Source organism: Staurois parvus, unplaced genomic scaffold (assembly GCF_062004578.1).
Source record: "Staurois parvus isolate SC_StPar_1 unplaced genomic scaffold, SC_StPar_1.0 ptg001784l, whole genome shotgun sequence".
Classification (NCBI taxonomy): Eukaryota; Metazoa; Chordata; class Amphibia; order Anura; family Ranidae; genus Staurois; species Staurois parvus.
Window position 1 is genome coordinate 18,642 of NW_028319580.1, and position 13,416 is coordinate 32,057.

General features: G+C 47.6%; 1 long non-coding RNA gene across 1 annotated transcript; it reads right to left on the bottom strand.

Annotated features, from left to right (window-relative positions):
- Window positions 1-1,378: 1,378 nt before the first annotated feature.
- On the bottom strand, window positions 1,379-13,064 carry LOC149434297 (uncharacterized). Its single transcript, XR_016308773.1, has 4 exons — window positions 12,904-13,064; window positions 7,984-8,100; window positions 4,106-4,162; window positions 1,379-1,546 (listed from the first exon to the last, which is right to left on the bottom strand). It is a non-coding gene; the product is annotated as an uncharacterized LOC149434297 (long non-coding RNA).
- Window positions 13,065-13,416: the final 352 nt, after the last annotated feature.

Sequence of the window (13,416 nt, forward strand, 5' to 3'; positions counted from 1 at the left end):
ATGGCTCCTGTGGACAGGTGTCTTTTATACAGGTAACACAATGAGATTAGCAGCACTCCCTTTAAGAGACTGCTTCTAATCTCAGCTTGTTACCTGTATGAGAGACACCTGGGAGCCAGAAATCCTGCTGAATGATAGGGGATCAAATCCTTCTTTCCCTCATGAACATGCAGATCCGTCATCATTTGTTAGACGCATTTCTGCTGAATTTGTTGTTGTATTCTGTCTCTCAGTGTTACACCGAACATTCCATTGTTAGACCGATCGTTTCTGTGTGAGGGGCGAACATTCCATTGTTAGACCGATCGTTTCTGTGTGAGGGGCGAACATTCCATTGTTAGACCGATCATTTCTGTGTGAGGGGCGAACATTCCATTGTTAGACCGATCGTTTCTGTGTGAGAGGCAAACATTCCATTGTTAGACTGATCATTTCTGTGTGAGGGGCGAACATTCCATTGTTAGACCGATCATTTCTGTGTGAGGGGCGAACATTCCATTGTTAGACCGATCGTTTCTGTGTGAGGGGCGAACATTCCATTGTTAGACCGATCGTTTCTGTGTGAGGGGCGAACATTCCATTGTTAGACCGATCGTTTCTGTGTGAGGGGCGAACATTCCATTGTTAGACCGATCATTTCTGTGTGAGGGGCGAACATTCCATTGTTAGACTCATCGTTTCTGTGTGAGAGGCAAACATTCCATTGTTAGACCGATCATTTCTGTGTGAGGGGCGAACATTCCATTGTTAGACTGATCGTTTCTGTGTGAGGGGCGAACATTCCATTGTTAGACCGATCATCTCTTTGTGAGGGGCGAACATTCCATTGTTAGACCGATCGTCTCTGTGTGAGGGGCGAACATTCCATTGTTAGACCGATCATCTCTTTGTGAGGGGCGAACATTCCATTGTTAGACCGATCGTTTCTGTGTGAGGGGCGAACATTCAGCATCAGGGGGGGGGCAAATACACATTTCCCGCACTGTACATCAAGCAGAATTGTGGAGCTCCGGGGAGATATAACGGACACAATGGGGGGAGGTGTAACGGACACAATGGGGGGAGATGTAACGGACACAATGGGGGGAGGTGTACCGGACACAATGGGGGGAGGTGTACCGGACACAATGGGGGGAGGTGTAACGGACACAATGGGGGGAGGTGTAACGGACACAATGGGGGGAGGTGTACCGGACACAATGGGGGGAGGTGTACCGGACACAATGTGGGGAGATGTAACGGACACAATGGGGGGAGATATAACGGACACAATGGGGGGAGGTGTAACGGACACAATGGGGGGAGGTGTACCGGACACAATGGGGGGAGGTGTAACGGACACAATGGGGGGAGGTGTAACGGACACAATGGACGCCGGTTTGCGTTCATCAAAAACATTTTATTTTAAGATGTATAATAAAACGAGAAGGATAATAAGCGGCAATAAATCGTCTCGCCATTTCCGGACGCCGGTCCCTGAAGCGCCTTGCAGACATGTGAAGAGGATAGGAGCGGCCTGGAGAGGGCGGAGTCAATGCTTCAACTCCTGCAAAGGAAGATGAAGGTTACTTATAGCAGACCAATAGGAGGAGTCATTTGCAGCTGGCTCCTCCCCCTCCCACAATTATATTGAAAAAAAATGTTTTTTCTGAAGTGTTCCTGACTATTTTTGTGGCAAAGAAGGAGAATGACTTTGTGCTGCTGGTGCCTTCCACGCATGCGCAGACATGCCACGGGACTCCAGGACCCAGCAGAGACATGCAGCTCCGCCTCCCCCCCCCCCCCATGAAGACACCGCAGTCCTGCAGGTCCCGGATCTCAGGTTGCTGGGAATGTGCTGAGGTGGTGCAGGTCTTTGCCGCGTCCTGAAGCCTTGTGACGTGTCTGCCCACACTTTGGATTTTTAAAGATGGCGGCATCAATGGGAGGAGGCAGGGCCAGCATTAGGATGACCGAAGTTCCTTTTGTCATCGGAAAATGCTACATATAAATGTATTACCTGATGTAAAGGGGGACTCTGATGGGGACCCTGATGTAAGGGGGACTCTGATGGGGGCCTGATGTAAGGGGGACTCTGATGGGGGCCTGATGTAAGGGGGACTCTGATGGGCACACCTGATGTAAGGGGGACTCTGATGGGGACACCTGATGTAAGGGGACTCTGATGGGGACACCTGATGTAAGGGGGCACTCTGATGGGGACACCTGATGTAAGGGGAATTCTAATGGGGACACCTGATGTACGGGGAATTCTGATGGGGACACCTGATGTAAGGGGGACTCTGGGGACACCTGATGTAAGGGGGACTCTGATGGGGACACCTGATGTAAGGGGGACTCTGATGGGGACACCTGATGTAAGGGGGACTCTGATGGGGACACCTGATGTAAGGGGAATTCTGATGGGGACACCTGATGTAAGGGGACTCTGATGGGGACACCTGATGTAAGGGGACTCTGATGGGGACACCTGATGTAAGGGGACTCTGATGGGGACACCTGATGTAAGGGGGCACTCTGATGGGGACACCTGATGTAAGGGGGCACTCTGATGGGGACACCTGATGTAAGGGGAATTCTAATGGGGACACCTGATGTAAGGGGGACTCTGGGGACACCTGATGTAAGGGGGACTCTGATGGGGACACCTGATGTAAGGGGGACTCTGATGGGGACACCTGATGTAAGGGGGCACTCTGATGGGGGCACCTGATGTAAGGGGACTCTGATGGGGACACCTGATGTAAGGGGACTCTGATGGGGACACCTGATGTAAGGGGGCACTCTGATGGGGGCACCTGATGTAAGGGGGCACTCTGATGGGGACACCTGATGTAAGGGGGCACTCTGATGGGGACACCTGATGTAAGGGGGCACTCTGATGGGGACACCTGATGTAACGGGGCACTCTGATGGGGGCACCTGATGTAAGGGGGCACTCTGATGGGGGCACCTGATGTAAGGGGGGCACTCTGATGGGGACACCTGATGTAAGGGGGCACTCTGATGGGGACACCTGATGTAAGGGGGCACTCTGATGGGGACACCTGATGTAAGGGGGCACTCTGATGGGGGCACCTGATGTAAGGGGACTCTGATGGGGACACCTGATGTAAGGGGGCACTCTGATGGGGACACCTGATGTAAGGGGGCACTCTGATGGGGACACCTGATGTAAGGGGAATTCTAATGGGGACACCTGATGTAAGGGGGACTCTGGGGACACCTGATGTAAGGGGGACTCTGATGGGGACACCTGATGTAAGGGGGACTCTGATGGGGACACCTGATGTAAGGGGGCACTCTGATGGGGGCACCTGATGTAAGGGGACTCTGATGGGGACACCTGATGTAAGGGGACTCTGATGGGGACACCTGATGTAAGGGGGCACTCTGATGGGGGCACCTGATGTAAGGGGGCACTCTGATGGGAACACCTGATGTAAGGGGGCACTCTGATGGGGACACCTGATGTAAGGGGGCACTCTGATGGGGACACCTGATGTAACGGGGCACTCTGATGGGGGCACCTGATGTAAGGGGGCACTCTGATGGGGGCACCTGATGTAAGGGGGGCACTCTGATGGGGACACCTGATGTAAGGGGGCACTCTGATGGGGACACCTGATGTAAGGGGGCACTCTGATGGGGACACCTGATGTAAGGGGGCACTCTGATGGGGACACCTGATGTAAGGGGGCACTCTGATGGGGGCACCTGATGTAAGGGGGCACTCTGATGGGGACACCTGATGTAAGGGGGACTCTGATTAATTTTCTTAGTCTCCAATTTTTCTAAATATACAATGTGGTCCTCTCACTGAAAAAAGTCCTAAGGAAATCGCATCTTCCCTGGAACCTCTGACTTCCTGTTTGGCTATGAGACAGGAAGGGAAATCTCTGCCTTTGGGACACAGATGGCCAAAATAACCTGACAGGGGTCCTAACACCCCCCCCCCCCCCCAGCCCTGTGTTGCACAGTAAGGGATGTACGAAGGGTTCAGTAGTAGACAATGAAATATCACTATGAGGGGGAGGGGCAGAATTTCCCAATGTCCCCCCCCCCCCCCCATCCCCGGGAATGTCACACACAGAAACCGGATTACCTGTCCATCGGTGGTGTCATCAGTTTGCCGTGAAAATGATCCTGATCCCGAGCAAGGCTGAGGAGAGGGAAGGGAAGACCGGGATTAGTGACCGACCTGTCAGAAGATGGCGGCAGATGACCCCACAGACAGGAGACACAGATATGATGTGCACAGCTATTCCTCCTGAGAAACTGCATGGACATTCGTTCTGAGAAACTGCATGGACATTCGTTCTGAGAAACTGCATGGACATTCGTCCTGAGAAACTGCATGGACATTCGTTCTGAGAAACTGCATGGACATTCGTCCTGAGAAACTGCATGGACATTCGTCCTGAGAAACTGCATGGACATTCGTCCTGAGAAACTTCATGGACATTCGTCCTGAGAAACTGCATGGACATTCGCTCTGAGCGAGTTCACCAGATGTGATGGGAAGGATGATAATGATAATCCCATAGAATTATTACCATCGCCATCACCAGATCTTCACCAGTCTATGAGATCATCATCATCAATCTATGGGATCATCATCATCAATCTATGGGATCATCATCATCATCAGTCTATGGGATCATCATCATCACCAGTCTATGGGATCATCATCATCATCATCAGTCTATGGGATCATCATCATCACCAGTCTATGGGATCATCATCATCATCATCAGTCTATGGGATCATCATCACCAGTCTATGGGATCATCATCATCATCATCAGTCTATGGGATCATCATCACCATCATCAATCTATGGGATCATCATCACCAGTCTATGGGATCATCATCATCATCATCAATCTATGGGATTATCATCATCACCAGTCTATGGAATTATCATCATCATCACCAGTCTATGGGATTATCATCATCATCATCATCATCATTACCAGTCTATGGGATTATCATCACCGTCATCACCAGATCTTCACCAATCTATGGGATTATCATCCTCATTAGTCTATGGGATTATCACCATCATCATCATCATCATCATCATCACCAGTCTATGGGAATATCATCATCATCACCAGTCTATGGGAATATCATCATCATCACCAGTCTATGGGATCATCATCATCATCACCAGTCTATGGGATTATCATCATCATTATCAGTCTATGGGATCATCATCATCATTACCAGTCTATGGGATTATCATCACCATCATCACCAGTCCATAGAATCATCATCATCAATCTATGGGATTATAATCATAATCAACCTATGGGATTATCATCATCATTATCAACATCAATCTTCGGGATTATCATCATCATCATGTTCATAATCAATCTATGGGATCATCATCATCATCATCATCAGTCCATGGGATCATCATCATTACCAGTCCATGGGATCATCATCATCACCAGTCCATGGGATCATCATCATCACCAGTCCATGGGATCATCATCACCACTCCATGGGATCATCATCATCATCACCACTCCATGGGATCATCATCATCATCACCACTCCATGGGATCATCATCATCCTCACCAGTCTATGGGATCATCATCATCATCATCAGTCTATGGGATCATCACTATCATCATCACCATCATCACCAGTCTATGGGATTATCATCATCTTCATCATCATTACCAGTCTATGGGATTATTGTCATTATCATCATCAATCTTTGGGATTATCATCATCATCATCGTTATCATCAATCTACAGGATTATCATCATCATCATTGTTATCATCAATCTACAGGATTATCATCATCATCATCTTTTTAATCAATCTATGGGATTATCATCATCATCACCATCACCAGTCTATGGGATTATCATCATCTTCATCATCATTACCAGTCTATGGGATTATTGTCATTATCATCATCAATCTTTGGGATTATCATCATCATCATCGTTATCATCAATCTACAGGATTATCATCATCATCATCGTTATCATCAATCTACAGGATTATCATCATCATCATTGTTATCATCAATCTACAGGATTATCATCATCATCACCATCACCAGTCTATGGGATCATCATCATCAGCACCAGTCTATGGGATCATCATCATCAGCACCAGTCTATGGGATCATCATCATCACCAGTCTATGGGATCATCATCATCACCAGTCTATGGGATCATCATCATCACCAGTCTATGGGATCATCATCATCACCAGTCTATGGGATTATCATCACCACCACCAGTCTATGGGATCATCATCACCATCATCACCAGTCTATGGGATTATCATCACCATCACCAGTCTATGGGATCATCATCATCATCATCAGTCTATGGGTTCATCATCACCATCACCAGTCTATGGGATCATCATCATCATCACCAGTCTATGGGATCATCATCATCACCAGTCTATGGGATTATCATCACCACCACCAGTCTATGGGATCATCATCACCATCATCACCAGTCTATGGGATTATCATCACCATCACCAGTCTATGGGATCATCATCATCATCACCAGTCTATGGGATCATCATCATCATCACCAGTCTATGGGCTCATCATCATCATCATCACCAGTCTATGGGATCATCATCATCATCATCACCAGTCTATGGGATTATCATCACCATCACCATCACCATCACCAGTCTATGGGATCATCACCATCACCAGTCTATGGGATCATCATCACCATCACCAGTCTATGGAATCATCATCATCATCATCAGTCTATGGGTTCATCATCATCATCAGTCTATGGGATCATTACTATCATCATCACCATCATCACCAGTCTATGGAATCATCATCATCATCATCACCAGTCTATGGGATCATCATCATCACCAGTCTATGGGATCATCATCACCATCACCAGTCTATGGGATCATCACCATCACCAGTCTATGGGATCATCACCATCACCAGTCTATGGGATCATCATCATCATCACCAGTCTATGGAATCATCATCATCATCATCAGTCTATGGGTTCATCATCATCATCAGTTTATGGGATCATTACTATCATCATCACCATCATCACCAGTCTATGGAATCATCATCATCATCATCACCAGTCTATGGGATCATCATCATCACCAGTCTATGGGATCATCATCACCATCACCAGTCTATGGGATCATCACCATCACCAGTCTATGGGATCATCACCATCACCAGTCTATGGGATCATCATCATCACCAGTCTATGGGATCATCATCACCAGTCTATGAGATTATCATCACCATCACCAGTCTATGGAATCATCATCATCACCAGTCTATGGGATCATCATCATCATCACCAGTCTATGAGATTATCATCACCATCACCAGTCTATGGAATCATCATCATCACCATCACCAGTCTATGGAATCATCATCATCATCATCATCATCAGTCTATGGGTTCATCATCATCATCAGTCCATGGGATCATCATCACCATCACCAGTCTATGGAATAATCATCATCATCATCAGTCTATGGGATCATCATCATCATCACCAGTCTATGGAATCATCATCATCATCAGTCTATGGGTTCATCATCATCATCAGTCCATGGGATCATCTATCTACTTGTACTCCACAGATGCAGCCAACTGGTTGATGAACAAACAACAGCTTCCCCCATGCACACATTGGAGATGGATGGGGGAATCCTTCCTGCTGCACTATGGGACTCCTCTGCTGCCAGATAACAGTGAAGATCGATTCCCTCTGTATGGGAATGGCCATAAATGGATGAATATTCGTCTGGTCCCTCCTGAATATCAGTCCATCTATGTCCATCTTCTCCGGTTATCGTCAGCACTGAACATTTGTCCCGAATAGTGAACCCCTGAAGAACATTCGATTTGTCTACATTCTCGGTCACTGGATATTTGTACATGCAGTATCAGCGGACGAACATTTCTGGAAAGTGTCGTCTCCATTGCCCCACCTTGCATGGTCTCTTTCTCGGCCCTCGGCAGCATGGGAGATTTCTCGAGTTCTGCTCTACGGTCCTCTCACTGAGTCGTGCTGGGACTGCCAGATCTCTGGAATCCATCGACTTCTTCTGCAGAATCAAACACAGATTTATCGCCCGGTGATGACATGGAACGGGCAGGTCGACTTTTTCTTCTACAATGGGAATCACCACTTTAAAGGAAAACTGCATTTTATTAGAGAGCGAGCCCTCCACCCCCTCCCCCCTCCAGGGATGTATATAGTCTATATCTTATATCGAATGACTTTCCTGTCACCTTCACGGCGCGGTGATCACCGCACACACACGGACGGGAGGGATCGCGGTCATAGGGAGTAATGGCCAGTATGCCAAGACCCCGCCTCCAGTTTGGCCCATATACCCGGCTCCTGGGGGTACAATGAACACAATGAAGGGAATCTACTAAGACTGAAGCAGCCAAAATCTGGAGCAGCTGTGCCTGGTAGCCAATCAGCTCCTAGCTTTCATTTTCAAAGCATAACTGGACAAGCTGAAGCTGAAGAGCTGATTGGTTACTATGCACAGCTGCTCCAAATTCTGTCTGCTCCGGCCTTCGTAAATTCCCCTCATTGCCGATATTCAGGGTTCGGTGCACAGCTGGCAGTGTAGAGCCCAGAGCTCCTCAGTCTACAGAAGTGTAAAAAAGTAGCCAAACCATCAAACAACAAAGATCATAGATAATACCAGAACAATGTAACAATCAGAATCTGCTGTAGCCATGGATACAAGAAAAATACCTGCCCTTCGGACATCTAGAGCAAGGTCTACCAACATTCCCAGTTGGATATGATGGCTTCACTAACCATCCCCACTCAACACATTCCGTCAGAATATGACTTCCTCGGGGGCGGTGTCTGTGCTGCCCTTCCCACTCAACACATGCCGTCAGAATATGACTTCCTCGGGGGCGGTGTCTGTGCTGCCCTTCCCACTCCACACATTCCGTCAGAATACGACTTCCTCGGGGGCGGTGTCTGTGCTGCCCTTCCCACTCAACACATTCCGTCAGAATATGACTTCCTCGGGGGCGGTGTCTGTGCTGCCCTTCCCACTCAACACATGCCATCAGAATATGACTTCCTCGGGGGCGGTGTCTGTGCTGCCCTTCCCACTCCACACATTCCGTCAGAATACGACTTCCTCGGGGGCGGTGTCTGTGCTGCCCTTCCCACTCAACACATTCCGCCAGAATACGACTTTCTGGGGGGCGGTGTCTGTGCTGCCCTTCCCACTCAACACATTCCGCCAGAATACGACTTCCTCGGGGGCAGTGTCTGTGCTGCCCTTCCCACTCAACACATTCCGCCAGAATACGACTTTCTGGGGGGCGGTGTCTGTGCTGCCCTTCCCACTCAACACATTCCGCCAGAATACGACTTCCTCGGGGGCGGTGTCTGTGCTGCCCTTCCCACTCAACACATTACGTCAGAATATGACTTCCTCGGGGGCGGTGTCTGTGCTGCCCTTCCCACTCAACACATTCCATCAGAATATGACTTCCTCGGGGGCGGTGTCTGTGCTGCCCTTCCCACTCAACACATTCCATCAGAATATGACCATCAATCATCAAATTACCCCGTTTTAGCCACTAGATGGCGCAGTTGATCATAAGAAATACTCAAATTGGAAAGATTCCAGCGATTATTTGCAACAGCAATGCGAATACTTGAGACATTCACACCAACCTGTAACATTGTAAGAATTATATATACGGGACAGATACGTATCCATACATCGTCCTCGGTATACGTCTGCGGACATGGTATATATACAGGACAGATACGTATCCATACATCGTCCTCGGTATATGTCTGCAGACATCATATATACGGGACAGATACGTATCCATACATCGTCCTCGGTATATGTCTGCAGACATCATATATACGGGACAGATACGTATCCATACATCGTCCTCGGTATACGTCTGCAGACATCGTATATATACGGGACAGATACGTATCCATACATCGTCCTCGGTATATGTCTGCAGACATCATATATACGGGACAGATACGTATCCATACATCGTCCTCGGTATATGTCTGCAGACATCATATATACGGGACAGATACGTATCCATACATCGTCCTCGGTATACGTCTGCAGACATCGTATATATACGGGACAGATACGTATCCATACATCGTCCTCGGTATATGTCTGCAGACATCATATATACGGGACAGATACGTATCCATACATCGTCCTCGGTATACGTCTGCAGACATCGTATATACGGGACAGATACGTATCCATACATCGTCCTCGGTATACGTCTGCAGACATCGTATATATACGGGACAGATACGTATCCATACATCGTCCTCGGTATACGTCTGCAGACATCGTATATATACAGGACAGATACGTATCCATACATCGTCCTCGGTATACGTCTGCAGACATCATATATATATACGGGACGGATACGTATCCATACATCGTCCTCGGTATACGTCTGCAGACATGGTATATATACGGGACAGATACAGTGAGGCAAAAAAGTATTTAGTCCCCACCAATTGTACAAGTTCTCCCACTTACAAAGATGAGAGAGGCCTGTAATTGGCATCATAGGGAGACCTCAACTATGAGAGACAAAATGAGAAAACAAATCCAGACAATCTCATTGGCTGATTTGGAAAGAATTTATTTGTAAATTATGGTGGAAAATAAGTATTTGGTCACCTACAAACAAGCAAGATTTCTGGCTCTCACAGACCTGTACCTTCTTCTTTAAGAGGCTCCTCTGTCCTGCACTCATTACCTGTATCAATGGCACCTGTTTGAACTTGTTATCAGTATAAAAGACACCTGTCCACAACCTCAAACAGTCACACTCCAAACTCCACTATGGTGAAGACCAAAGAGCTGTCGAAGGACACCATAAACAAAATTGTAGACCTGCACCAGGCTGGGAAGACTGAATCTGCAATAGGCAAGCAGCTTGGTGTGAACAAATCAACTGTGGGAGCAATAATTAGAAAATGGAAGACATACAAGACCACTGATAATCTCCCTCCATCTGGGGCTCCACGCAAGATCTCACCCCGTGGGGGCAAAATGATCACAAGAACAGTGAGCAAAAATCCCAGGACCACATGGGGGGACCTAGTGAATGACCTGCAGAGAGCTGGGACCAACGTAACAAAGGCTACCATCAGTAACACACTACGCCGCCAGGGACTCAGATCCTGCAGTGCCAGACGTGTCCCCCTGCTTAAGCCAGTACATGTCCGGGGCCCGTCTGAAGTTTGCTAGAGAGCATTTGGATGATCCAGAAGAGGATTGGGAGAATGTCATATGGTCAGATGAAACCAAAATAGAACTGTTTGGTAGAAACATAACTCATCATGTTTGGAGGAGAGAGAATGCTGAGTTGCATCCAAAGAACACCATACCTACTGTGAAGCATGGGGGTGGCAACATCATGCTTTGGGGCTGTTTCTCCACAAAGGGACCAGGACGACTGATCCATGTACAGGACAGAATGAATGGGGCCATGTATCGTGAGATTTTGAGTGCAAACCTCCTTCCATGAGCAAGGGCATTGAAGATGAAACGTGGCTGGGTCTTCCAACATGACAATGATCCCAAACATACCGCCCGGGCAACGAAGGAGTGGCTTCGTAAGAAGCATTTCAAGGTCCTGGAGTGGCCTAGCAAGTCTCCAGATCTCAACCCCATAGAAAACCTTTGGAGGAAGTTGAAAGTCCATGTTGCCCAGCGACAGCCCCAAAACATCACTGCTCTAGAGGAGATCTGCATGGAGGATGGGCCAACATACCAGCAACAGTGTGTGCCAACCTTGTGAGGACTTCCAGGAAACGTTTGACCTCTGTCATTGCCAACAAAGGATATATAACAAAGTATTGACATGAACTTTTCATATTCACCAAATACTTATTTTCCACCATAATTTGCAAATAAATTCTTTCCAAGTCAGCCAATGGGATTGTCTGGATTTTTTTTTCTCATTTTGTCTCTCATAGTTGGTCTACCTATGATGCCAATTACAGGCCTCTCTCATCTTTGTAAGTGGGAGAACTTGCACAATTGGTGGGGACTAAATACTTTTTTGCCCCACTGTACGTATCCATACATCGTCCTCGGTATACGTCTGCGGACATCGTATATATACGGGACAGATACGTATCCATACATCGTCCTCGGTATACGTCTGCAGACATCGTATATATACGGGACAGATACGTATCCATACATCGTCCTCGGTATACGTCTGCAGACATGGTATATATACGGGACAGATACGTATCCATACATGGTCCTCGGTATACGTCTGCAGACATCGTATATATACGGGACAGATACGTATCCATACATCGTCCTCGGTATACGTCTGCAGACATGGTATATATACGGGACGGATACGTATCCATACATCGTCCTCGGTATACGTCTGCGGACATCGTATATATACGGGACAGATACGTATCCATACATCGTCCTCGGTATACGTCTGCAGACATCGTATATATACGGGACAGATACGTATCCATACATGGTCCTCGGTATACGTCTGCAGACATCGTATATATATACGGGACAGATACGTATCCATACATCGTCCTCGGTATATGTCTGCAGACATCGTATATATACGGGACAGATACGTATCCATACATGGTCCTCGGTATACATCTGCAGACATCGTATATATACGGGACGGATACGTATCCATACATGGTCCTCGGTATACGTCTGCAGACATTGCTCGGTGATATGTAGGAATTGATGTGTATGGACATGTCTGGTTGGACAGCTGTGTCTATAGAAGGTCTTCTGATGGACGGAATGTTCCTGGATGTGTAGAGCCCTCACACCGTACAATCCCTCCCGGGAACTCACCTCTCCTCCATCCTGGGACACCCTCCGCTCACCGTTAGATGGGGTCACCAGCAGCACAGCGACAACGAGACCCCCCAAGATCAGCAGAGTCCTCATAACCGACCCGCAGCCCGATCCTCACTACAGCAAGAAGACAGAAAGACGATTGTACAATGTGTGACCCCCTCCTCCTTCTTCCTGGGACTGGCCGGCTGCGGGATTAAAACCTACGAATGAGTCAACATCCTTCCCTTTTCTACTTTCACATCTTCTGCTTTTTTCGATGATATTTTATTCTTTATTATAAATGTAACATTCCAGGTATTTATATAGAACTGACACATCACTCTACATACTGTACAGTCGTCCCGGTCCCTCCCCCAAGGAGCTGACAATCTAAGGTCCCTGTCTATATATCTCACATGTAGACAGGATCAGGGCCGGAGCTACCACAAGGCGAACTAGGCAGCCGTCTAGGGTGCACTCCCACCTAGGGCACAGCCATGGCTGCCTGTTTCCCTACTCTCTGCCCTG